The sequence below is a fragment of the Papio anubis genome, chromosome 10 (genome assembly GCF_008728515.1).
Source record: "Papio anubis isolate 15944 chromosome 10, Panubis1.0, whole genome shotgun sequence".
In the NCBI taxonomy this organism is placed as follows: Eukaryota; Metazoa; Chordata; class Mammalia; order Primates; family Cercopithecidae; genus Papio; species Papio anubis.
Window position 1 is genome coordinate 43,180,719 of NC_044985.1, and position 27,727 is coordinate 43,208,445.

Sequence of the window (27,727 nt, forward strand, 5' to 3'; positions counted from 1 at the left end):
AAAATTGTATGGTATATGAATTATATCTCCATAAAGCTATTAAAAAAAAAAAAAAAAAAGGCTGGCCAGGTGATTTACACCTGTAGTCCCAGCACTTTAGGAGGCCAAGGTGAGAGGATCCCTTGAGCTCAGGAATTCAAGACCAGCCTGGGCAACATGGCAAAACCCCATCCCTCAAAAAGGAAAAAAAATTAGCCAAGCATGGTGGCATATGCCTGAGGTCCCAGATACTCAGGAGGCTGAGACAAGAGGATGCCTGAGCCTGGGAGACTGAGGCTGCAGTGAGCTGTGATCATGACACTGTATACTCCAGCCTAGGCAATAGAGCAAGACCTTGTCTCCAAAATAAAAGACTATCTGCATCTCTCAATGATACTCAATGACAAAATGCCATTTGACTTAATGAATTCTCTATGGGAATTTTAAGTTTAATATTCTTGATTCTAGACTCTATATCCAAGACCAAATGTAGAATGTCTCTAACATGACTTTTCATGTGCTATATAATGATATGCTGAGACAGAAAATCAAGTCACGAACCCATACCAAACTCTCCCAGGTGCTCATCCATTTAGTAATCTTGCACCTCCATAGTACATATATTTTTTTAAAACTTGGTAAAGCTATATTAATTCAGTTTGGGGACTAACAAGTTTATCCAACATTAGAAGCATATATATCTTCTCTCTACTCCCACTATCATCTTAGTACAATGCTAAATCAATTCTTATTGGAAATAATGCAGTAGCCTTCCAAGAAGTTTCTCTGCTTCTCTTTCCTTCAATCCTGTTTCTACCAAGAGTAATCCTGTTTTTTTGTTCGTTTTTTTTTTTGTAAGCAGTAATCTTTTTAATATAAAAATCTGATCCTGCCACTCCCCTACTTAAAATCTTTCTGTGTTTCTATGTCACTTGTATGATAAAATCCCAGGTCTTCTGCTAAGCATAACAAGCTCTGTTTAATAGGCCTCTGGCTTCTTTGGTCTCCTTTTCCACTCTCTTCTCACATATTAGGTGACTAAACTTCTTGCCATTCCCAAATACACAACTGTCTCCTCCTGTATCCACACTATGTTTTTGGTGCATGATGTTTGTTCTCCCTCAAATGCCCTGCCCTTATTCTCTGCCTTACTCCTACATACACTCTAGGTCTCAGCTCATGTGTAACTTCTTCTAAGGAACCGTTCTGACTCACAAGGAAGTCTTAGGTCCTTTCTTGTTAATCTTGTGTATTCCCTAATTAAGTCACTTATAACATTGTACTATATAACAATTTTTTATTTTGTTATCTGCCTTCTTTTTTTTTTTTTTTGAGACGGAGTTTCACTCTTGTTGCCCCGGTTGGAGTGCAATGGTGTGATCTCAGCTCACTGCAGCCTCCCCCTTCTGGGTTCAAGCCATTCTCCTGCCTCAGCCTCCCAAGCAACTGGCATTACAGGTGCCCGCCACTACGCTGGGCTAATTTTTTGTATTTTTAGTAGAGACAGGGTTTCACCCCTTTGGCCAGGCTAGTCTCAAACTCCTGACCGTAGGTGATCCACCTGCCTTGGCCTCCCAAAATGCTAGGATTACAGGTGTGAGCCACTGCGCCCAGCTGATATCTGGCTTCCTCTGGCAAATCAGAAAATCTCTTCAAAAGTTTCCACAAAGTAGTGAATTGAATAAAATATGTCAAATGTCTATATTTTGCTTTAATGTTTTTTGAATATACTGTAAACTTGGTAAGGCAACAGCATTAATACTGATTAGTATATTTATACTAACATTAAATAAACATGACTTGCAAAGAATATTATACAAATTCTTCTGAGATGCATGTTGGCACTTAGGCGTCTTAATTTTAATAAAGTGTTGAAATCTTAAAAAAATTTTTTTAAGAGATGAGGGTCTCACTATGTTGCCCAGGCCTGAGTGCAGTGGCTATTCACAGGCAGATCCTAGTGCACTTCAGCCTCTAACTCCTGGCCTCAAGCGATCCTCCTGCCTCAGCTTCCTGCATAGTTGAGACTACAGGCACATGGCACTCTGTCCAGATTGAACCTTAAAATTTAACTTGACATCCAAGAAATCTATTTGTGCCAAAAAACCCTCTGCTTTTCTGTATTTATATCAAACTTCTCAAATTCACTAAAGGCAGGGAGTTAGGCACCACTGGTTTATTTGTGTAAGCTAATTTTATTTTACTAAAAACACATCAATACCTTGGGATCAATCGAGTCACATTGGGTTTATCAGTCCCATATTGAACATCCTTCTCTCTTAAGGCATATTGGAATCTCATAAAAGGCAAATAGGGTTCCACTCAGCTTAAACAGTAAGACAATTTTTATATACATATGAAATACTATACACAAATACATAAAAACACAAGTCTAGAACATTCCTTTAGCTATCAAAGTTCTACATGAACTTATTTGGTTCTCCAGTTCAATCTGTATATATAAGTTATATTTTAAACAAAGGTGAAGAGAGCAATTATCTTTCACAATCTGTCTTAGATGATAGAACTTAATTTATGAAGCTACATATTTATTATATAATCAAGCTCAACTTATTTTAATCTTGATGGACAAAGAGTAACATTATGAAAATGACTTACGCAATAACTTCAGATAAAAGTAATAAGCCCACTATAAAGGGAGGGGGTCATCTACTTAGAGAAAACTTGACCAATAAAAATCTTAATTTAGAAAACAGTGAAGCAAAGAAGTATACGTAATTTCGTAGAAGCGAATTCCAGCAGAGTGTCCTGTCATCTAGTAGTTTTTCAAGTATTTTCTGAGTGTAAAATGAATTTTTTACTTCATAAACAAGTTTATCACACAATTCCTTTAATGTAATGATTCACAAGCCTGGCTGCACATTAGAAACACGTGGGGGATCTTAAATATATAAACCTGTGACAAGGCAGCTCTCTAGATCAATTATATCAGAATCTCTGGGGGTGGGGAGGTAAGCATTAACAGGTTGGGAAGCCCTCCAGAAGATTCCAAGGTTAAGAATCACTGCCATGGAGCTTTTATAAGCTTCACCATTGCCAGATTATGTCAATTTTGAAGTTCAAACGAAAATAATAATTGAGTAATAATTATTAATAATTATAATAATTAATAATTAATTATTAACAATTAATAATTATTAATAAGTAATAATTGAGAATCTGAAACACAGATCTCTCCTTTCCAAGAGTCTTCTGCCCCTCCCAAAAAAAACTCTTATAAGGGCTGTCTGGCAAGTTTGCTATAACTAGAGTAGGCATATGGAAAGGTGGTAGCAGGACCTTCACCCCTCCAAAAAAAATTCTACAAGGACATGTGACTACCTGGGTAAGGCTCTCTACCCATGAATCCCTTGCTAGGTAATCCTTACCATGGTCTATTGCTTCTTGAGGCTCCACCTCACCTATATCCAGAGGGAGCCAGGATGACAGGAGGGAAACTGGACTTAGCAATGGAACTACTGACCCAGCTATCCAGGAGATCTGAGCTGTAATACACTGTATTACACGGGATAAATGAATATCCACAAAGTTCCATTTCAACCTCATGTCTAAGGAATGATTAATAAGCAGATTTGAACATACAGATACTTATTAGGAAATAAAAAAGAAAAGCATCCAGAAAGGGATGATGTAGACTTCTGTCAGCTGCTTAGATGAAGGAATATCTCCTGGTACTTGGGCAGTAACTCCACAAAGAACCAGATCGGCCCAGTCCAGAAAAACTCCAAACCTTCAGGAAGAATACTATGAATACTTCAGGCACAGCTTAGAAAAGCTTAGAAGAGAAAGCCTGCATTTCAGAAACTGTGTTATCTATAAGAATACAGGACCAACATGGGAAACACCATTACCACAATGTCTTTTCTCCTCTCGATTTTTAACCCTGAAAACTTTCCTTTTGGGGTCACAAATAATAGAGAGTACTGAGTTCTTTTCCACCCTCAGTAATTTGTGTCCTAGAATGAAAGGAGGATAAGAAAAAGGAAAAGAGAAAGAGCAATTCAAGCGAGAGAATCTAACACGCAAGATAAACTATTCAAAGAGATCAGAGTCTGAAAACTGGCACTACTGGTGGGACTGATGAATAACCTATCACTCACACACAAATCTCTTGTTCAGTGTCAGGTGTAATACTTTGTGGAACAGGTCAACATAAAAGTAATGGTACTTCTACTCAGTTATCTAAACTATAATTATAAAAGTTTTAGATTCATGGGGCCCCAAAATAAAGTCTGGGATAATAACAAATTAAGGCCTTCTGAAAAATGCTTAGATGGTCATCAAAGAGAGATTAGATGGCTGCAAAGGAGAGTTAAATGGTTTTCAGAACAAAAAACTTGAGGTTTCCTGTGTAACATATAGCCTGATACATTAAAGTACAAAACTTGAAGAAATAGGCTCCAGAAAAAGTTTATTAGGCAACAGGTCAACAGTTGATTTAGTGATGAAAGTTAGGCTTCAAACAACTATGAAAGTGAGGAGGTTAAAAAAAATCTAAACAATTATATCTAGAAAGAATATTAATTCCAAGTTTCAGGTGAAAACTAAGAATTGGAAAGGTGTTTCTTTGAAGAGAAAAGCAGTGGTCTCCCTAAAAAAATTTCATTTGCATTTCACATATACTAGAGGTCCAGAAAGTTCTAAGGCATTAAGGTTCTTTGAATGTGTATCTGCTTGTGTATAAGGGATTAATATGACTTTGGAAAATTAGATATGTTTTTCAATCAGTGCACTAAGATATTAGGAATCAAATTAGATCTAGGATTCATTACAATCTTCCTACAATCTCATACTTATTATGAGAAGTAATCTAAATTGAATAACAAAAAAACTTTAAGAAAATGAGAAGGGACAAAGTAAGAGTTATACTAAAGGTATGATTACTTTTAGAAAGAAGGAACTTAAACATTTTTAAAAGGGAGGTTCAAAAGAGACCACCTTGTTTCAAAATGGAAGTAGAGATGTTTTGAAATAAAAGTAACAGCACTAACTTATTTATTTATTTATTTATTTATTTATTTATTTATTTATTTAGATAGAGTCTCCCTCTGTCGCCCAGGCTGTAGTGCAAGTGGCATGATCTTAGCTCGCCACAACCTCCACCTCCCGGTTCAATGATTCTTGTGCCTTAGCTTCCCGATTAGCTGGGATTACAGTCATGTGCCACCACGCCAAGCTAATTTTTGTATTTTTAGCAGAGATGGGGTTTCGTCATATTAGCCAGGTTGGTTTCTTTTTTTTTTTTTTTTTTTTTTGAGACGGAGTCTCGCTCTGTCGCCCAAGCTGGAGTGAAGTGGCGCCATCCTGGCTCACTGCAAGCTCCGCCTCCCGGGTTCACGCCATTCTCCTGCCTCAGCCTCCCGAGTAGCTGGAACTACAGGCGCCCGCCACCGCGCCCGGCTCATTTTTGTATTTTTAGTAGAGACGGGGTTTCACCATGGTCTCGATCTCCTGACCTTGTGATCCGCCCGCCTCGGCCTCCCAAAGTGCTGGGATTACAGGCGTGAGCCACCGCGCCCGGTGTCAGGTTGGTTTCGAACTCTTGGCCTCAAGCAATCTACCCGCTTTGGCCTCCCAAAGTGTTGTGATCACAGGCATGAGCCGCAACGCCTGGCCTATCTATCTGATTTCGAATATGGGCTATTGTACAGCCTCGTAAATAGATACTTCCATCACAAGTTCAGCAGGTTCCTTGAAATGAAAGTTGGCTTTGACACTTTCTTATCCTCTTTAAATTTTCTATTTCACTTAAGTTTTAGTCACAGTGACTCCTTACTTTCTTGCAGATCATCAATGTCAAACTAAAAACATTTAAACTACTTATCTAATTATTGAATTTGTATTCAGTAAGTTATTCAGAGTATTCAGTTTGTTACAATTATATGCTCTATAGATTATTGAAATTTTGCTTTTAACCAAGTGGAAACTTATTTCCCAAAAGATTTCTCCAAGTCCAACTTTGGTTAATGATTTAAACACCCTATAATCTCATTCCCAGTTCCTACTTAAGATTCAAATTCATATTAAGGCAAATTGCCTCAGAGGTTTGCCAAAAGAAAAAAAAAGTCCATGAGCTATCCATGTCAATTTTCTCAAAATTGCTGGCTATTTCAATCTCCCTATGCATTACACACTCTCATGTATGCCCCCTGATGAGAAATTTAAAGAAAACTTCCAATTAGCTTTCCTTTTATTTCCAGAAATTACTCTCTGATGTCCTAAATAATATCCTCATCAGTATGACCCATTATATCTGTTATTACCATTTATTTCCTTATTGAATCCACAAGTGGTAATTCATTACTGTTTGTGGGTTTGTGATATTATATATCCCTCTTAGGGAAACTTGTAATTAGGTCAAAGTTTCCCTATTTTAATATTGCACCCCATTTCCTCAGTCCTATAACCTAATCAAGCCAGTGAAATAAACCCTGCCTTTTGGCTTAGTGGTCCCTCACTGATCTACAAAAAGACAGATAAACATTGTTCTAATCCATATGGAATTCCAGAATTTATACTTGTAAGAGTGATCTCAAAAATGCTGAATGAAATGACTATAGTCTTCTCTCTCACTTATAAAATATAAAACATTAACATATATGAAGGAAAATAAATTGACTAAAAAGAATATACTGGAAACACTTTCCAGTCAGATATAATTGAGTGATTTTATATTATAATGCAAAAAAGGCAACTAATAGATATCTTAAAAACAGGCAGAAATACACTGTTAATTCTAATTACTTGTGGAAACATCCTTTTATAACATCGTTCCTAGGGACTAAGAAATTCAAACTCAATGGCCATGTTCTAGAAAATATTACAAAACTGGGGTTACATACAACCAGAATGCTTATTTTTAAAAATTCACTTTAAGAGGTGGCTATTTACACATATATATGTTTTCACACATAACACATATGGCTTTTTTACTCTCTTTTAAGAAAAATAGCCCATATGTGCTGAAGCCAGTATTCTTTCAGCCTAATCTTTTACATTCACTACACAGTGTAACAGAATAAAATCAATGCTTGATTCAGCTATCTGGAAACAGTTTTGTGGTTCTTCCAAAAAGTTAATGTAAAATTACTGTATGAATTGAAAGCAGAGACTTGAAAACATACCTGTACACCTATATCCCTCAAAAGATGAATAAACAAATGTGATATACATATAAATACATATGTATATAATTATATATATTTGTATATATGTACAAACATATGTATATATGTACATTTGTATATATGTACAAATACATGGATATGGATACACAAATATACGTATATATGTACATGTATATATAAGCAATTGTTTATATATGTACATATATACATACAAGTGTGTATGTATAAATGTACATTTATATGTATATATGTACATACATACATATATCTATAAAATTGAACTATAAAAGGAAATGAAGTTGTGCTACATGCTATAACATAGATGAACCCTGAAAACTCTAAAGTGAGATAAGCCCAACCCAAAAAAGGACAAACATTGAATGATTCCACTTATGAAAAATATGCAGAAGAGGACAATTTGCAGAGATGGAAAGTAGATTAGAGGTTACTAGGAGATAGCAGATGGTGAGGGAAATGGGGAGTTACTGCTTTTTTTTATTTAAAAATTTTTTTTGAGACACAATCTCACTCTGTCACCCAGGCTGGAGTGCAGTGGTGCGATCACAGTTTACTGCAGCCTCAACCTTCTGTGCTCAAGGCCTGAGTAGCTGGGACTACAGGCGTGTGCCACCATGCCCAGCTATTTTATTTTTGTAGAGCAGAGGTCTCACTACATTGCCGAGGCTGGCCTTGAACTCCTGGTCTCAAGTGATCCTCCCGCCTCAGCCTCCCAAAGTGCTGGGATTCAGGCATGAACCACTGCATCTGACCAGGAGTTATTATTACTTAATGGTTACAGAGTTTCTGCTTGGCATGATGAAAAAATTTTGGAAATAGACAGTAACGATGGTTGCACAGCACTATGAATGTAATTAAGACCACTGAATTGTGTACATAAAAATGGTTAAAATGGCAAATTTTATGTTATAGACGTTTTACTGCAATGTAAAAAAAAATGTAATATTCCAAAAGCCATTAAACTATATACTTTAAATGGGTGAACTGCATGGTATGTGAATTATATCTCAATAAAGTTATTTGTAAAAATGTATGTTTGAAGTCCTGATTGGTGCTTGAAGACGCTGTTCTAGTTCCTTTTCCTTAAAGGAGCCTTCCCTGGTCATTCAAATGACCCCTCTCTTACTGTCAATTCATAGTATTTTGCTTACATATCACTCATTGAGCAATTAATCTTATGCTCCTTTTGACATCTCTGGTGTTTTTTAATTACTGTAACACATTTAATATTTGATTACGCTTTGCTTGTAAAACTAGATTAGTTGCTCAAATTATCAAATCAAGACTCATTTAATATTTGTTTGTACTTTACTTACCAAACTAGATTAGTAGTAGCGCAGATTTTCAAATCAGGACCCAGTAGCCCTCTATGGTTTTATACTTGCACAAATACATTAAATTTTAATAATGTTAAGACAAACTATTCCAGAAAAAATAAATCAGAATACTCATTCTCTGGACATTTCTTTCTCTCTCTATTTCTTTCTCTCTCTCTCCCTCTCCCCCCGTCCCTCCCTCCCTCCCTCCTTCTCTCCTTTTCTCTCTTTCTTTCTTTCTTTTTTAAGACGGAGTTTCACTCTTGTCACCCAGGCTGGATGGCGTGATTTCAGCTCACTGCAACCTCTGCCTCTGGGTTCAAGAGATTCTCCTGACTCAGCCTCCCAAGTAGCTGGGATTACAGGCACCTGACACCACGCCCGGCTAATTTTTTGTATTTTTAGTAGAGATGGGGTTTTACCACGTTGGCCAGGCTGGTCTCGAACTCCTGAACTTTGGTGATCCACCTGCCTTGGCCTCCCAAAATGCTGGGATTACAGAGGTGAGGTGTTGTGCCCAGCCTCTCTGGACATTTCAATTTATAAAGGATATAACATTTAGTTCAGTATAATTATTTAAAAATAGGCACTAATAAAGTACTTTGAACAGAAATTTTTTTTCTGATCAACAGGTCATTTCCTTTTCCCCAACTGAACCAAAGACATAGTCCAAATAAAACAAATTTTAAAACGAAGTGATACACAAACATCTAACATATACACTACTATTTTTATGACTAAGTAGAAATGCTCAGGAAATATAATTCTAATCATAAGCAGAATTAATTAAAATATGAAATTACATAGATAACTTAGATAAAGAATGTTGTAGGGGTCAACCAACATTTTTGTTTACTTAAATAATCTGTTTAATGATTACAGTGACCATAAAAAAGTTATACTTAAAGAAATCTTTAAGTTAATAAAATAAAAGGAAAACTTTAGAGAAAGGCATAGGAAGAATGAATACATCTTCTTTGTTCCTTTGAAAAAACAGCATAAAATTTTGAGAAATGTATCAAAACATCAGACTTAGTGTAAAGTCATGTATTTATAGAACATAAATATATAGACAATGTAAAGTTTCTACCTATTCCCTTAGTATATACTTAAAATGACCATTTAGACTCATATCCTATTTTAATCTACAACAGGTTTTTTAAAAAACTGGTATTTCTATATGTTTGATATGGCTTCATAAAAATGTTTCTTTCCTGCAGTTTCTCTGAATGCTTGCTCTTAAGTATCTTTAAAAACATCATAAATGTAAACAGTATTAACTCACATGAAATAAATTCTATTTCGATCCAGAAGGCAAAAGGTTTAAGTTTTTAAAATACGGCATTGTCACCTCAAAAGTAAGTATGTTTCAAAGAACAACTATATTTTTATTCCCTACTAAAGTTGAACAACTTATGTTCAATTTTGCAATGAAAATACCCAGTGGCATCTTAGAGATTACTGGTTTTCCAGTAAGAAACACAGCTATTTAGCAAATTCACTTGCCTAAAAAACAGCCAAAAAAGCAAAAGAAATAAAGATGGTCTCCAAGCTGATAAAATGTGTGGATTCAAACTCATTCTTCATTATTTAGAATGTCTTTGTGCCCTTAATCTTTGAAGTTTTATAACTGACACATGATTCCAACAAGCTTGGGTTGATTCCCGAGGCCACAGTAGAGTACAAAGAAAAAGATGATGATAATATCAGCTGTAATTTTCTAAGCACTTACTAAGCACTATACACAGCGATGGGAACCAGAAGTAGAGGGAGTGTCTATAACAGGTAATTATACTGAAAGCTCTGTAGTTATTCAAAGAACAACAACAAATGACCTGACTCCTTGATCAAGAATCTAAAAACCTTATGTCCCAAGGGTATCACTGTGTTACACTACAGAATGATAACTAACATTTTAAAAAGACAACTCCTTGAGACCTCAAACAAAAGTCTAAAAATTTTTTAATTTTAACATCATACATTTTTAAAATAAGGAGCATGGTCAATGGGATCTAAAGGCCTGGATTTGAATCCAGGCCTATCACCTAATCTATCAATGACCTTAGGGAATATTAATCTCCCTCATACTCAGTTTCTCCAAATGTAAAGCAGAAATACTATTTACCTTACAGTACTAAGGTGAGAATCAACATATGTAAAAGCAGACAGTACAACTCATGAAAATAGTAGTCAGTGAAATACTCTGAAAAGTTGACTACCCAGAATAATTTTGTTCTTTGAAATATTTTTATTACTTTTTAAATGTTTTTACTTATTAGATGTTTAGATGTTACTTTCATTAGTAAATATGCAAAGTAGATAATGCCAAGATTCATTCAAGTATGTAGCAAATGCTCTCAAATTTCACCACAAACTACCTGCTTGACTAGGTAAGTCCAATTCATTCTTCAGTCTCAATTTGGGTTGTACCCTCTCTGTAAAGCTTTCTCACATCTCCACTTGCATATCTAATAAACATTTTGGTCTACCACATCCAAAGCCAGAGTCCTGATTCTTCATCCTCATCCCAAACCTTCTCCACCTGAAATTCTTCCCCATGTCACAGCTGATGGCAACACCATCCTTCCAGCTGCCAAAACCCTTAAAGTCATCTTTTCTCCTCTTTCCTTGCATCTCACATCCAGCCCATCTGGAAATCTTTTTGGTTGTACCTTAAAAACATCCAGAATTTAACTGCTACTAGGCCACTACCTTCTCTCATTTAGATTACTCTAAGAACTTTCTATCTGGTGGTCCATGCCTCTTTACATACAATCTATTCTAAACATAGCAACTGGAGTGATCCTTTTTAAAAATACTGAAAGCCCTGGAGTGGCTCCTCAAAGTCCCCATGGAGGCCCTACATGAATAACCCACTCACTCATTTCCTTTGACAATACCTCCTCTTTCTCTCTCCATACCCGTACTCACAGTGACAACCATTCATTTCCCTGAGCAAACCAATCATGCTCCTGCCTCATGCCCTCTGCCTCGAAGACTTTCCAAAGGTATCCACATGGCTAACTTCCTTAATCTTTCTTCAATATCATCTTCTTTGTGAATCCTTCCTCAGCCCCCGAATCCCATCACCACCTAACCTTCACATCCTGCTCCTTTTTCTTTACTTCATAATATTTGTCATCTTCTAAAATGCTATGCAGTTTACTTATTATCATTTATCTCCACTCCTACTATATGTGCCACAAAAGCCGAGACCTTTGAAAGTTTCATTTACTGATATTTCCCATGTACCTAGAACAACACACAAATATGCAAATTAAATATGGAAATAAAACAATGGCGTCACCTTTAGCATCCTGTACTGACCTATATTTTATCAGTTATCACATTGTACTGTTAACAGCCTATTAATTTTCTGCCTCTTCCACTAGACTGCAGGCTTCTTGAGACAAGGGATTTTGTATTGCTTTATAATGCTATTACCTTAATTCCTTAAAGTGCCTGATACTTGTATTTGATAAATTAATGAAAAAAATAAAACCATCTGAATCAAATGTGTAAGCACCTTTACTATCTCCAAAATATAAACACAATGGTTAAGGGTATGACACTGGAGACTGTTCTGGATTCTGAATTGTGTGTTTTCAGCTTGGCTCTGGTATTTACTGGCTAAGGACCTTACTCAAATTATTTAAATTCTCTACAATTACTTCCTCATTGATAAAAATGGAAGTAATAATGGTACCTCCACCTCATGTGATTATCATGAATATTAAATGACAATAGAATTAGCCCAGAGGTTTGCATATAGTAAGTATTCAATAAATGACATAAATTACTTGTTATTGTAAATTAAAATAGAGGCACTATTATAACTTTTACTTTGATAACTTGACTAAGCTAGAATACTCACAAAACTTAACCTTTAGAATCTCCTCACAATATGCCAATTTATATGAAAAATTACTGAGTTACCTAAAATAACCCTGATAAGCATTATGTGAAAGAAACTAACTTAATTCTTTCAACAAAAGTAGGATTCTATTTACATTATTCCATTTTTTAACATTCCTAGATGTTAGGTTCTATAACATTCTTCAGTAACTACTTTTGATTTTTCATAATCGTATGTTTTCTTTTTATATAATCAACATATCTAATACTACAGATTAAAAATTAAACATCTTACTATGTAGATCACCTACATTTATATGTCCGTAACATATACATACATACATTCTTCCCTCTACTCTGAACAATTTTACTTTCAGAAATAAGACTTCTAAGAAAGAGTTAAATAATTTTAAGTATATTTGTCATTCTTTACTAAATTACCTTTAAGCTTTCTACTTCCCATTTTAGTCATGTATCCAACAACACGTATATTCCCATGTATATTCCTTTGGTAATACTATATTAAAGATTGAGCAAAACTAAGAGTTCTGTTTCAAATTAAAAAGCCAAAGTAATGGTGTTTCTTTTAAAGTCATAAATTTAAAAAAAATTATTTCTCTGTCTATTGTTACTGCTAATGTTTTCCTACGTGCAGAGTCAGTTCTCCATTTTATAAAATACTTGTGAAATTCATTTGCTTTGTAGTTTGTAACACTATAAAGAAATTAACAAACATACACATTTTACCTAAGCACTCACAAGGGCAGTAGACAAGAAAACTGAGGTAAGCAGTTTAAATGATTGTCCCAAGACTACAGATGGAGTGACGGCCAGATTTAGGATTAAAACTAAGAAGCTCATTATTCCCTTCTTATATTCTCAATACTTAACATTGTTTTTATATCATAAGGATCTCTTTGCTAATTTCAGAATAAATTAATTTCATAATTAAAATTATCGATATATTTTGAGAATATATGTAAATAGAATTATGAAATTTATTAAATCAAGATAAAATTAGAGTTTATCCAAAGTCTCTGAAAAAAATAATCTTTTTACTACAAAAGTTATTTTTAAAATTTTGCTTAGAGTGGCAAGAAAGTGGCAGCTTAATATCATTTATCATTTCAATGTCTTTATTTAATAAAGCTAATTTCTGTAACCAAAACCTACAGTATGTGTATGAGCTGGTTGGATTTAAGATACCAAACAGAAATACTTTTTCATTTTAAGAAATCTTCCAAACTTAAACAGTAGTTTCTACTCTAATTGTAAACTTTAACTTCAGGATATATTTCTAAGAGATCTTTCCATGAAAAAGCAATATTAAAAAGTAAAGAAAACACCAAATACCCTTGCATTTACAGGAGAAAAAGACATAGAGTATAACATTAACAGCTTACTGTGGAGAGTGGGTTTAATCAGGAAGTAGCCATTATCCTTTCGATTCAGAGCAGTGACAGCACTCCAAAACAACAAGCCGTGATATTTTTCAGTTAAAAGGCATGAAAGAATACCTACTATTGTGTCCTAGCTTTGCTGACCCCAAAGGTCAGCATATGTCTTTTATCAAAAGCTATCATGAAAACATAATCCAAGTAAGCATTTACAATGCTCTATTTGTTGAAACACCTAAAATCTACCTAACACAACCTCTCTCTCTCTGTTACTCACAAAACATGGCTGTCTTATTCAGAGATTAGCAATTATTGTAATGAGATACTGTCGGAGAGGGTCAAATAGTACTTCCTGCAGTTTACACATCTTGATTTCCTGGTAAACAAACTGAAAGGCAGGTGGAGCACTTAGATCACCAGCAAGCGTGAATGCTCACGTGATAAAACTAAGCCAGGTAAGGCTATGTCTCAAGTAATCGTTCTTTTCTTAATTTTATTAATGTCAAACAGACAATAAAGAGGTCTGTCTTTCTTCCTTTTTAAAGAAGGGTTGATTCCTCACATAAACTCACATGATAGGAATGCTTGAAAACTGGCACTGTTTAAAAGCAGGTTTCAAAAATCACTTCTGGCAGATAAACTATAAAAACAAAGCAATGCTAAAAAGATGTAAAAAAAACAAATAAGAATAACTGCTCAAAAACCTGCTAAATATAAAGAAAAGTCTTTACATTTCAGCTGCTACAATAAACTATGTAAAATAAATATCTGAGTTATAATAAAAGACCAAAATTAATTGTTTTGTGGTCAAAGCATAAGTTTATTGTTTTATTTGGACAACTTCCTGCAAAATAAGACTGCTTTATAATTTATGTGGCAGTCTTTGGAAAAAAATTCCTATGATCAGAAAGTTTACATAATTTGAAACTATTCTCTACATCATTTTAAACTCATATATCAAAAAGAAAACAAAACGTAAAATATTTAACCTGTGAGCATTTTTTAAAAACACTGTTAAGCTTGAAAACTAAGTTTCTTTGTCCATAGTTTTTTTTTTTTTTAATCCCCCAAATTGCTGTTTTTTCGTGCTCTGAAATTTCTAGTATAGTTTGATGAGGGCTGGTTTAAATTAGCCATGGGTATGAAACAAACAAAAAACCCAACTCCATCAAAATGACAAACTAATTTACTACTTATAAAAAAATCTAGATAATTCTGTAAATCCACAAAATTTGCATTTATCTTTAAAATTCTATATTTACTAAGGCCATGCATCAATATCCTAACTATTATGAACACAGTAAGATTTGATTTCAATGCAAAAAGCTCTTAAGACTCCTTTACAACAATATAATCATGTTAAGATATTAAAATTATACTACTTAAATTAGGTTTATATTTATTCAGTTTGCAAAATAAAGTTCTAATGTACTGAAATAGAACAAAACAGAATGATAATAAATAACAACAAAAAAAACACCCAGGAGAGAAGACTGTGCCAAGGGTATAGAATCTCAGAACAAGTCTCATTACATATACTTAATATGTCATTTCAAGGAGTATGTACTCGGTATTGAACCACATTAAGTTGCTAACATCACTAATCACCACCTTAAAATTTACTACAATGACACATGAAATAGCAAATTTTCAAAAAACTATGATTACGAAGTTAACATTTCCAGCTGAATTTCTTGGTCACATTAACATTAAATAATTTAAAAACCATAGTAGTCACATGGAATGCAAAACACAGTTCTTATTTCCTTTATAGAAAATTTAAGATGTAATTCCTACCACATAAGTAGCTTTGAGTATGTAATTCATACACCAAAACAAAACAAAATTTTAAATCAGAAAATCATTATTTCAATTGTTGCAATGATTTATGACCATCTTAGCTTCCTATAATGTATCAAATTTAGAGCATGATGAAATGAAAACATAAAGAGGTACAGCAAATAAATATGATATTTGGTTTCATTGAAGGTGGTTTTTATCAAGAGCCATTAAGTTTTGATATTATGAATTTACAATGCAGTTAAAAGGTAAGGGACAAAAACCAGTTGGAAAAAGACTTGCCCTCAGAGCTGACAAATTAGAGAAATATACCTTTTCCTTCTCTTAGGTATATTTCAGCCCTACTTGTCCTCTCAGGCATTCTTTAACTGGACCTAGTAGTGCTATATAGACAAAAAGCTTCAGAGTGAATTCCCCTATCCTCTGGAAAGTCCAAGAAACCACAGAGATAAGTCCTCCATATTAAGAACTATGTGCAAAATGAGGTGGGAAGGCAGAGGGAGAGACAAGAGGAGGAAGAAAGTTTCCTACTTTTTACTTGCTTGCCTTCTGCTACAATAAATAGGTGTTACATAATTATTTATATCCCATCTTATTCCAACATAATTTAAGATGACTTACAAAACTATAAGAACAGAATGCCGTCTTTAAAACTAATATGAATAAAAGAGAAAATAAGAGGATATGAGAAAGATGAAAACACAAGGTAAAGTTGGAACAAAGAAACACCTATCATAAGGTTTTGCACAAGTCTATGATATGGGTGGTTCAGCTCCTTAGCAATCAAAGTAAAGTGGGAGACGAGATCAAATTACAAAATTCTCATTCTCTATAAGATGTAATTTACAAACAAGCTCCAAAGCCTTCTCTAGTACTTAGAATTGAGAGAAGTTTTAAAAATAATTTTCAAAAATGCAACAATGGAGCACACAACAGTTTTCTCAATAGAATCTTTACAGCAATTAAAATAACAAATTTCACATAAAAGTTTCTTTTAACATTTCGTCAGTGCAAGTCAGAGTGATAACATAATGAAAGATTCCCAAAAATAAGCCATCTTGCTAGGAAGTCTGCAATTCTCATCTGGATCTTTAAACATACACTAACAATTCCCAGAATCTTATGTTAAATTCCATTTTCAAATTCCAAATTCATATTCTATTTTCTAAAGTCAGGTTCTTATGCTAGATGACAGCAGCAGATCACATAAAATGTGATAACCAGGGTTCCAGATCAGGCAAAAGATAAGGGAGCTTTCTTTTTTATTTTTTTTTCAGACAGAGTCTCGCTCTGTCGCCCAGGCTGGAGCGCAGTGGCGCGATCTCGGCTCACTGCAAGCTCCGCCTCCCGAGTTCATGCCATTCTCCTGCCTCAGCATCCCAAGTAGCTGGGACTACAGGCGCCCGCCACCACGCCCAGCTAATTCCTTTTTGTATTTTTGGTAGAGACAGGGCTTCACTGTGTTAGCCAGGATGGTCTTGATCTCCTGATCTCCTGATCTGCCGGCCTCGGCCTCTCAAAGTGCTGGGATTACAGGCGTGAGCCACCGCGCCCGGCCAAGGGACCTTTCTTTTTCAATGAAATGAGTTCCTCTTTTCGTTGGTGATCTTCCTTCCATGATCCTGCTCATTACAACAGCTGGGAGTCCAATCTATGATGATTTGTAATCCTCCCCAGTTTGGTATTTCTAACTATAGTAGATAAATGTGACTCTGTCTTCACATTCAGTTTGCATCAATTTAGATTCATATTTGCATACTTTCAGAACATTTACTTTTTGTTACTGGTGGAGGGGAAAGACAGCAAAATCGATACCAAGGAAATTTCCTATCTCTTATTTTATTATACAAGAAAAAAACAAGATCTACCAGTGATGTCAAACGACATGCTACCATGGTATAGTATCTGGACTGAACACTAATAAAATGTAACAATGATGCATTCTGGTTTTCGTGTCAGGTAAATAGGTTGTAGCAAATCATATCTTCCTTACTACTTAGGGTTGGTCTGCTCTCTGCCTCCCAAAGATCCTAAATTTATGTCCTCCTGCCTCCCAGATTATGCTTATGTTGTTTCGTATCTCTGCTCCTACCTCATTATCAGTTTAGGTCTCATCACTTCCAGGATGGCTCTCTCTCAGACTCCATTTGAAGGGCCCATAAAACCTTTCTCTACATAATTTAGCTATATATTACTATATAATTATTTGGGGAATCTCCTTACCAGATCTTGAAATTTCTTCTTTTATATTACCCACCATGAATAACAAAATGCTCAATATGTAGAAAATACTCTAAATACAAATAAACTTAGTATAATGCATTAATAAACTGCGTGTATATTTATAACAGACCATATTTATTCAGCGTAACTAGGATATTTATTATGATTGCATCAATTGAACCAGAAGGCAAATTTTTACCATAAAGGTGATTTCTGCATGGTATACAATCAACCCATATTTAATCAAACCTTGGGCTTTTCTACTTTCAAGTTTGTCAAAATAATTTCAATTGTGAGACAACTTTTGAGAACACTACCAAAAACCAAATCTATTTTGTAAGCTTCTGTCAAACCTCAAAATGACTAAGATTAAATGACAATTTTCATCCAATACAGTTTGATCCATATTTGAACTCATAAAATTTATGAAGCTTACTACTTTATTACCATTCAATGAAGTCTTCCAATGTGTAGCCACTGAAATTTATTTCTGAACTTCCTATTTTATAAAAATTCAAATCTTAGTAATCTCAATATATAATTTTGCTATTGTAAAAGGAGTAGTCTTTAGATTTGGCATAATATATACACTCCCTTACCATACTTTCCTGCAGTAAGGAAAACCACTCCTAATATTTAAAAATATGTTAGAAAACATATGCTTAAGTATCTCATATTACCAACTTAAATCAATCAAGATTAATTCTATTCATTTAAAAAGTTATAGGATAATTATCATGGTTACATTATTAACCACCTTCTAATTGTTTACTTCAAAGAACAAAAGTAGGAAACATATCCATAATATAAATTGAAATGGCTTTTGAACAAATTGAACAACAAAAGATTATTCAATTTTCTTTCTTTTCCTTAAAAACAAAATGGAAAGAGTAAGCCAAAGACAGATATAGATGTATATATTTTCATTTATTGCAATATAATAGATACACACAGAGCCTGTGAGAATACAATATTCATTTTGCTGCAGAAGAACAGACATTGCATAACAATGAGATTTGCTAATGAAATCAACCATCAACCTGAAATACATATGTATTAAACCAAGACCTCAGTGTCATTTTCTTTTTGCATCGTTTGTTCTTTATTTTTTTCTCGACCCTTTCAGTATTTTTGTCCTTTAGATTTTAGAACTTATGGGTGAAGCAAAATCAACTCTACATTACAATGTATTGCTTTTTATTCATCACATTTATTTTTAATGTAAATTCCAATTGTTCTGCTTCTATCAGCACTATTAGTGTACCTTTAGAAAAAAGAAATCAATGGATGCTACCAGAAGAAACAAAGGAGGTTTATTTCTATAGAGAATTGTTGGATCTCAGGTCCAAAAAATTTTTTATCAATATTTCACATAAATTCTATGTGGAAACTTTAATTGCAAGGTGAGTGCTTACTTATTTAATAAGAAATAAGAAAATAATAAATATATTTTAAAGTCAGTTTTGTAATAATGTAATTTCCTCGACAATTTCGACTACTGATAATTATTAAATGAAATAATATAGAGCTAATATAATCATTAAAATGAAAATTATTCTCAAGTTTTTAAAATAAAATAATACTTTTCCCTCAAAATGTTTTACTATCCTGGTCTGAAAATGTTGATTACCAATTAATATTTGTCAAAAGTAAGTAATGCTGGGAATTTTCTATGATTTAGTTATAATTTTCAATAAAAGCACAAAACTATGAAAGTATTTAATGTGATATATCTTAAAGAAAAAATAAGTATTAATGTACCCCCAGAATCAATTTGTATCCTTTTGAGTATGGGCTATTTAAAGAGCTATCTCTATACCATTGGTTGTCCATTTACACAAATTAGGTTTTTCAATTCACCTGTGCTACAGATAAAATTAACAGGCTAATCTCTGGTATACAATTGCTACTAATTCATAATAATAACAGCTTTAACAGCAACAACAACAAGAAGCAGTACTTATACCAACTAAAACATCCAGAGTCAAACAGAAGATTAAGTTTCCTGTTAAATTTTTATATTACCTTAATGTGTAACCTAAAACAATATCCTGCAAAAATAACCAAAGGCAATATCAACTACAATTCTGTCAGAAATAAGTAAACAGACATTCCTTATTAAATGTAAACTCTGAAAGTTGCCACTGACAGTCTAATAATTGTCAAGTCTATTTTTAAAACTTTGAAGAATGACTTGAAAAAACCACACAACCACAGAACAATCAATCTATACACAACAGATTTTCCTTTAAAAATCCAGAAATTTCTATTAAAACGTCAAATTATACATTAGACTGTAGAGAAACACACTGTAAACAAGTATCTGTGCGATACCAAAAGCCTACTTTTACTAGTACCAAAAAAAAACCAGAAAACCTAAAACATGGTGACAGGGTTTGGAAAGTCATCTAGCTCACTGCTGCTACTCCAAGTACAGTCCATAGACCAGCAACATGGAAATTATTTGTTAAAAATGCAGAATCTTGGCCAGGTACGGTGGCTCACACCTGTGATCCCAACATTTTTGGGAGGTCAAGGCAGGAGGATCACTTGAGGCCAGGAGTTCAACACTAGCTCAGGCAATATGAGACCCCATCTCTATAAAAAAAGTAATTAGCCAGATGTGGTGATGTGTGCCTGTAGTCCCAGCTACTCAGGAGGCTGAACTGGGAGGATCACTTGAGGCCAGGAGTTCTAGGCCAGCCAGGGTAATAATGAGACCTAGTCTCTACAAAAAATACTAAAAATTAGCCAGGTATGTTGGCACGTACTTGTAGTCTTAGCAACTCAGGACACTCAGGTGGAAGGATCATTTCAGCCCAGGAGTTCGAAGTTACAGTGAGCTATATGACTGCACCGCTGCACTCCAGCCTGGGTGACAGAGCAAGACCCTGTCTCTAAAAAAAAAAAAAAGAAAAGAAAAAAGAAAAAACAAGGCTGGGTGCAGTGGCTCACGCTTGTAATCCCAGCACTTTGGGAGGCCAAGGCAGGCGGATCACGAGGTCAGGAGTTCGAGACCAGCCTGGCCAACATAGTGAAACCCCATCTCTACTAAAAGTACAAAAATTAGCTGGGTGTGGTGGCATGCCTGTAGTCCCAGCTACTCGGGAGGCTACGGTGGGGGAACTGCTTGAACCCGGGACGCAGAGGTTGCAGTGAGCTGAGACCATGTCATTGCGCTCCAGCCTGGGTGACAGAGTGAGACTCTGTCTCAAAAAAAAAAAAAAAAGAAACAGAAATGCAGAAACTCAGGCACTAGACTAGACTTACTCAGAATATTCTGTACATTAAAGTTTAGGAAGCCCTGATCTAGAAAATGCTTCAGAGTACCTAACAATTTATACACCAATTTCAGTAATTTCTGATATGCTAACAACTCCTCAAAAATCCATATTAAAAGACAGAATACTCAAGAGAGTAATTTATTTGTTGTACCCAAAGTCCACTGCCTATCTTTTGCTTATTCATCTAAAGTCTCATTCATATGGACTACTGATTTAAAATTTGTGGTAATATGAGGAATAAGTGGGCAGAAATAATATGTTTCTATAAATTACTGGAAAAAATATAAAAAACAAGAATTTACACTCACTTAGCAAGATTTTAAATTGTTTCAGCAGAAGAGGCCTTTCTTCAAATAAAATCTGTGAAGAAGTCCAGTATGGGCGCACACTGAGATTACAGGTTCACACCTGTCATCCCAACACTCTTGGGAGACCAAGCTGGGAGGACGGATTGACGTCAGGAGGTTGTGACCAGCCTGGGCAATACAGCAAGACCTCATCTCTACAAAAATTTAAAAAAATTATCCAGGCGTTAAAAAAATAAATAAAATAAAATAAAATTAGCCAGGCGTGGTGGTGGTGCATGCCTGTGGTCCCAGCTACTCAGCAGGCTGAGGTGGGAGGATTGCATGAGCTGGGAAGTCAAGGCTGCAGTGAGCTGTGATCATGTCACTACACTCAAGCCTGGGCAATAGAGTGCAACCCCATCTCAAAAACAAAACAACAAACAAACAAACAAACAAACCCAGAATAGTAGAAAATAAAGAGCTGCTTTTTGGGGTAGAGGAGGTGCCTAGCAGCTGCCAAGGTATTTCAATACAACCAATTCATATGGTTCTACAGAGGACAGTCTGACTTGACCAAAGGGGATTACCTAAGAGTCTAAAAACAAGTGGGAAGAATGTTGTACTAATCACAAAGTTTACTATTTATCAAAGCAAGTCCTCAAGTTTGTTCTGTAGTATTTTAAACTAAGAACACTGGATTAAAATTACATAAATTTTTTATAAGTAAAATTGATATTTTCCTAAATAAATCCAATTGGCAAAGTTAGAAGTAACTAAGGTTATCTTCAATTAAATTATTTTAATCAGTAGAAGGCCTATCATTTACAAGGCATTATGTTAAATGCTAGTAATATAGATGAATGGACAAAGTACTCTATTTATTGTCTTGGAAGAATAAAATAAATACATGGCAGTCCCAGCTACTCAGGAGACTGAGGCAGGAGGAGTGCTTGAGCTCAGGAGTTCCAGACCAGCCAGACTAACACAGAGAGACCCTATCTCTAAAATAAAGATAAATACATGGAACATACTACCATTTATACCATAAGAGTGGTATAAATAAAGTACTCTGAGAGCAAAATTAACTGAGGATGGCAGAAAGAATCTTTATGAAAAAATGATACCTGAAGTAGGCTTTGCAAAGTAGTATAGGAATTTGAATAACAAAGGTGAGTAGGTGGAGGAACTAGGAAAAGAGACATCCCAAGGGGAAGGAGAACATAAGCTAAGGATCAAAAGCTGAAAAGCACTGGATGTATTCTGAGACTAGCTTAAGGTGGCTTCCAAGCTCCCTAATAACAGGAATCATGAGTTGCTCCTTTTATGGCAGTAGCACCTATGACACCCAAGAGTTAACATACAGGTTGAACATCCCTAATTTGAAAAGCTCCAAGATCTGATACTTTCTGAGCATCAACATGATGCCACAAGTGAAAAATTCCATGCCTGATCTTATGTGACGTGTTGCACATTATTTAAAATATCATACATAAATGCCTTCAGATTATGTGTATAAGGTATAGATGAAACTAATAAATTCAGTGTTTAGACCTGGGTATCTACCCTCCCCAAGATATATCATTATATATATGAAAATATTCCAAAGTCTGAAAAAAATCTGAAATCCCAAAAGCTTCTAGACCCAACCATTTCAGATAAGGAATACTCAACCTGTACCTGGGCAGCATAAAAGCTTGTTATGTATAAACTGTTTGAATGACTCTATCAATCAGTAAAGTAATATAGTCTGGCTAGTACAAAGGACATACGTAAAAAATAGTGCGAGAGATATTTATTTGGCTGAAAACGTACTTTAAAACCTTATCGGAGATGACCTTAAATACCATACTAAGTGTTTAAAGTTAATGCTGCGAACAATGGTAAACTACTTGCATTAGAAATATTGATCTAGCCGTTTTAAGGAGGATGAATTGAAGCAGGAAGAAATTTACAATAAGGATACTGCAGTATTTGGTCTCCTGAGATAATTTAGGCAAAAGTGACGTTTTGTACTAAGGTGTGGCAGGAGAGTGAGAAATGAGGGGATGGATAAATATAAAAGTTATTCATATATAAAAGTAGGGATAAATTTATTTTTTTACTTCTTAGCTGGTTAGAGTAGAGAAAGAAATTTAAAAATTGTATTGTAGAAGTAAAATTTATTGGACTTCAAAGCAGGCTCTATATGCAGAAAGTGGGAATACAAAAATTAAGCAAATGCTAAAAAGTAGAGCAGAAATCTTTTATGCGTTGGTCACATAAACTGGTACAATTATATAGAAAGAAATCAGGTAACATATAGTAAAGTAAAGCTGCATGTAGACTATAATACAGTAATTCTAGATATCTCACCCAGAAAAGTTCCCATACGTGCACATAAAAAGTCATGTATATGAATGTAAACTGCAGTTCTATTTGTAGAGTAAAACCTTGGAAATACTGGAAAATGAATAAATAAAAATATCATGGTATGTTTTTATAATGGAATACTATATGGTAGTTAATATAAGTAGAGCTACTTATATTAACATAGATGTATATCTTTAATATGCTAACACAAACACTTGAGGGAAGTGAAGGTTTAATGTTTTGTTTGCACTTCTGTTTATCACTTTACTTCATGCCAGGACAATCCTTTGGATAACAATGAAATAAACCAGTCATGAGGGAGAAAAATGAATGTCTTTTGGCAGATCAATGAAGCAAGCCTCTAGAGGAGGCAGAAGTGAATAAAAATTAAAAAGCATGAAGTTTTAGGTTTAGTAAGGAGGTGAAACACTTTGTTTCTCAGATATGGGTAGGGAGGTAGAAGGAAAAAACCTAATAGTTTTTGTTTTTTTGCTTTTGAGACAGGGTCTCATTCTATCACCCATGCTGGAGTGTAGTGGAATCTCTGCTCACTAGCTTATATAGTAAGCATGTGTTTCTTTTTTTTTTTTGAAACTGCAAACTATTTTTCAGAGTGGTTGTACCATTTTACATTCCCACTGGTAATGTATGAGAGTCTGATTTCTTCATATCCTTGCCAGCAATTCATATTGTTGCTATTTTTAATTTTAATTTTTTTAGACGGGGTCTTGCTGTATTGCGCAGGCTGGTCTTAAACTCCTGGGTTCAAGCAAGAGTTCAACTGTTCTGAGGGGCGGAGCAAGATGGCCGAATAGGAACAGCTCCAGTCTCCAACTCCCAGCGCCAGCGACACAGAAGACCGGTGATTTCTGCATTTTCAATTGAGGTACTGGGTTCATCTCACTGGGGAGTGCCAGACGATCGGTGCTGGTCAGCTGCTGCAGCCCGACCAGCGAGAGCTGAAGCAGGGCGAGGCATCGCCTCACCTGGGAAGCGCAAGGGGGAAGGGAATCCCTTTTCCTAGCCAGGGGAACTGAGACACACAACACCTGGAAAATCGGGTAACTCCCACCCCAATATTGCGCTTTAAGCAAACAGGCACACCAGGAGATCATATCCCACACCTGGCCGGGAGGGTCCCACGCCCACGGAGCCTCCCTCATTGCTAGCACAGCAGTCTGTGATCTACCGGCAAGGCAGCAGCGAGGCTGGGGGAGGGGCGCCCGCCATTGCTGAGGCTTAAGTAGGTAAACAAAGCTGCTGGGAAGCTCCAACTGGGTGGAGCTCACAGCAGCTCAAGGAAACCTGCCTGTCTCTGTAGACTCCACCTCTGGGGACAGGGCACAGCTACACAACAACAACAACAACAACAACAAAGCAGCAGAAAACTCTGCAGACGCAAACGACTCTGTCTGACAGCTTTGAAGAGAGCAGTGGATCTCCCAACACGGAGGCTGAGATCTGAGAACGGACAGACTGCCTGCTCAAGTGGGTCCCTGACCCCTGAGTAGCCTAACTGGGAGACATCCCCCACTAGGGGCAGTCTGACACCCCACACCTCACAGGGTGGAGTACACCCCTGAGAGGAAGCTTCCAAAGCAAGAATCAGACAGGTACACTCGCTGTTCAGAAATATTCTATCTTCTGCAGCCTCTGCTGCTGATACCCAGGCAAACAGGGTCTGGAGTGGAACTCAAGCAATCTCCAACAGACCTACAGCTGAGGGTCCTGACTGTTAGAAGGAAAACTATCAAACAGGAAGGACACCTACACCAAAACCCCATCAGTACATCACCATCATCAAAGACCAGAGGCAGATAAAACCACAAAGATGGGGAAAAAGCAGGGCAGAAAAGCTGGAAATTCAAAAAATAAGAGCACATCTCCCCCGGCAAAGGAGCGCAGCTCATCGCCAGCAACGGATCAAAGCTGGACGGAGAATGACTTTGACGAGATGAGAGAAGAAGGCTTCAGTCCATCAAATTTCTCAGAGCTAAAGGAGGAATTACGTACCCAGCGCAAAGAAACTAAAAATCTTGAAAAAAAAGTGGAAGAATTGATGGCTAGAGTAATTAATGCAGAGAAGGTCATAAACGAAATGAAAGAGATGAAAACCATGACACGAGAAATACGTGACAAATGCACAAGCTTCAGTAACCGACTCGATCAACTGGAAGAAAGAGTATCAGCGATTGAGGATCAAATGAATGAAATGAAGCGAGAAGAGAAACCAAAAGAAAAAAGAAGAAAAAGAAATGAACAAAGCCTGCAAGAAGTATGGGATTATGTAAAAAGACCAAATCTACGTCTGATTGGGGTGCCTGAAAGTGAGGGGGAAAATGGAACCAAGTTGGAAAACACTCTTCAGGATATCATCCAGGAGAACTTCCCCAACCTAGTAGGGCAGGCCAACATTCAAATCCAGGAAATACAGAGAACGCCACAAAGATACTCCTCGAGAAGAGCAACTCCAAGACACATAATTGCCAGATTCACCAAAGTTGAAATGAAGGAAAAAATCTTAAGGGCAGCCAGAGAGAAAGGTCGGGTTACCCACAAAGGGAAGCCCATCAGACTCACAGCAGATCTCTCGGCAGAAACTCTCCAAGCCAGAAGAGAGTGGGGGCCAATATTCAACATTCTTAAAGAAAAGAATTTTAAACCCAGAATTTCATATCCAGCCAAACTAAGTTTCATAAGTGAAGGAGAAATAAAATCCTTTACAGATAAGCAAATGCTTAGAGATTTTGTCACCACTAGGCCTGCCTTACAAGAGACCCTGAAGGAAGCACTCAACATGGAAAGGAACAACCGGTACCAGCCATTGCAAAAACATGCCAAAATGTAAAGACCATCGAGGCTAGGAAGAAACTGCATCAACTAACGAGCAAAATAACCAGTTAATATCATAATGGCAGGATCAAGTTCACACATAACAATCTTAACCTTAAATGTAAATGGACTAAATGCTCCAATTAAGAGACACAGACTGGCAAACTGGATAAAGAGTCAAGACCCATCAGTCTGCTGTATTCAGGAGACCCATCTCACACGCAGAGACATACATAGGCTCAAAATAAAGGGATGGAGGAAGATTTACCAAGCAAATGGAGAACAAAAAAAAGCAGGGGTTGCAATCCTAGTCTCTGATAAAACAGACTTTAAACCATCAAAGATCAAAAGAGACAAAGAAGGCCATTACATAATGGTCAAGGGATCAATTCAACAGGAAGAGCTAACTATCCTAAATATATATGCACCCAATACAGGAGCACCCAGATTCATAAAGCAAGTCCTTAGAGACTTACAAAGAGACTTAGACTCCCATACAATAATAATGGGAGACTTCAACACTCCACTGTCAACATTAGACAGATCAACGAGACAGAAAGTTAACAAGGATGTCCAGGAATTGAACTCATCTCTGCAGCAAGCAGACCTAATAGACATCTATAGAACTCTCCACCCCAAATCAACAGAATATACATTCTTCTCAGCACCACATCGTACTTACTCCAAAATTGACCATATAATTGGAAGTAAAGCACTCCTCAGCAAATGTACAAGAACAGAAATTATAACAAACTGTCTCTCAGACCACAGTGCAATCAAACTAGAACTCAGGACTAAGAAACTCAATCAAAACCGCTCAACTACATGGAAACTGAACAACCTGCTCCTGAATGACTACTGGGTACATAACGAAATGAAGGCAGAAATAAAGATGTTCTTTGAAACCAATGAGAACAAAGATACAACATACCAGAATCTCTGGGACACATTTAAAGCAGTGTGCAGAGGGAAATTTATAGCACTAAATGCCCACAAGAGAAAGCAGGAAAGATCAAAAATTGACACTCTAACATCGCAATTAAAAGAACTAGAGAAGCAAGAGCAAACACATTCCAAAGCTAGCAGAAGGCAAGAAATAACTAAGATCAGAGCAGAACTGAAGGAGATAGAGACACAAAAAACCCTCCAAAAAATCAATGAATCCAGGAGTTGGTTTTTTGAAAAGATCAACAAAATTGACAGACCACTAGCAAGACTAATAAAGAAGAAAAGAGAGAA

At 35.8% G+C, this 27,727-nt stretch overlaps 1 protein-coding gene across 38 annotated transcripts in view; it reads right to left on the minus strand.

Annotated features, from left to right (window-relative positions):
* The window catches only part of BAZ2B (bromodomain adjacent to zinc finger domain 2B), a 407,614-nt gene that overhangs the window by 199,813 nt on the left and 180,074 nt on the right, over nt 1-27,727 (minus strand). The window contains exon 1 of one of the 38 annotated variants that reach the window (XM_031651789.1): nt 13,720-14,393. The exons of 36 other annotated variants lie outside the window; for them this stretch is intronic. The gene's annotated coding sequence lies outside the window, so the exon portion shown is untranslated. Of the gene's footprint in view, nt 1-13,719; nt 14,394-27,727 lie in introns of those variants that run through there. One more of the 38 variants, XM_031651786.1, reaches the window with a different exon arrangement.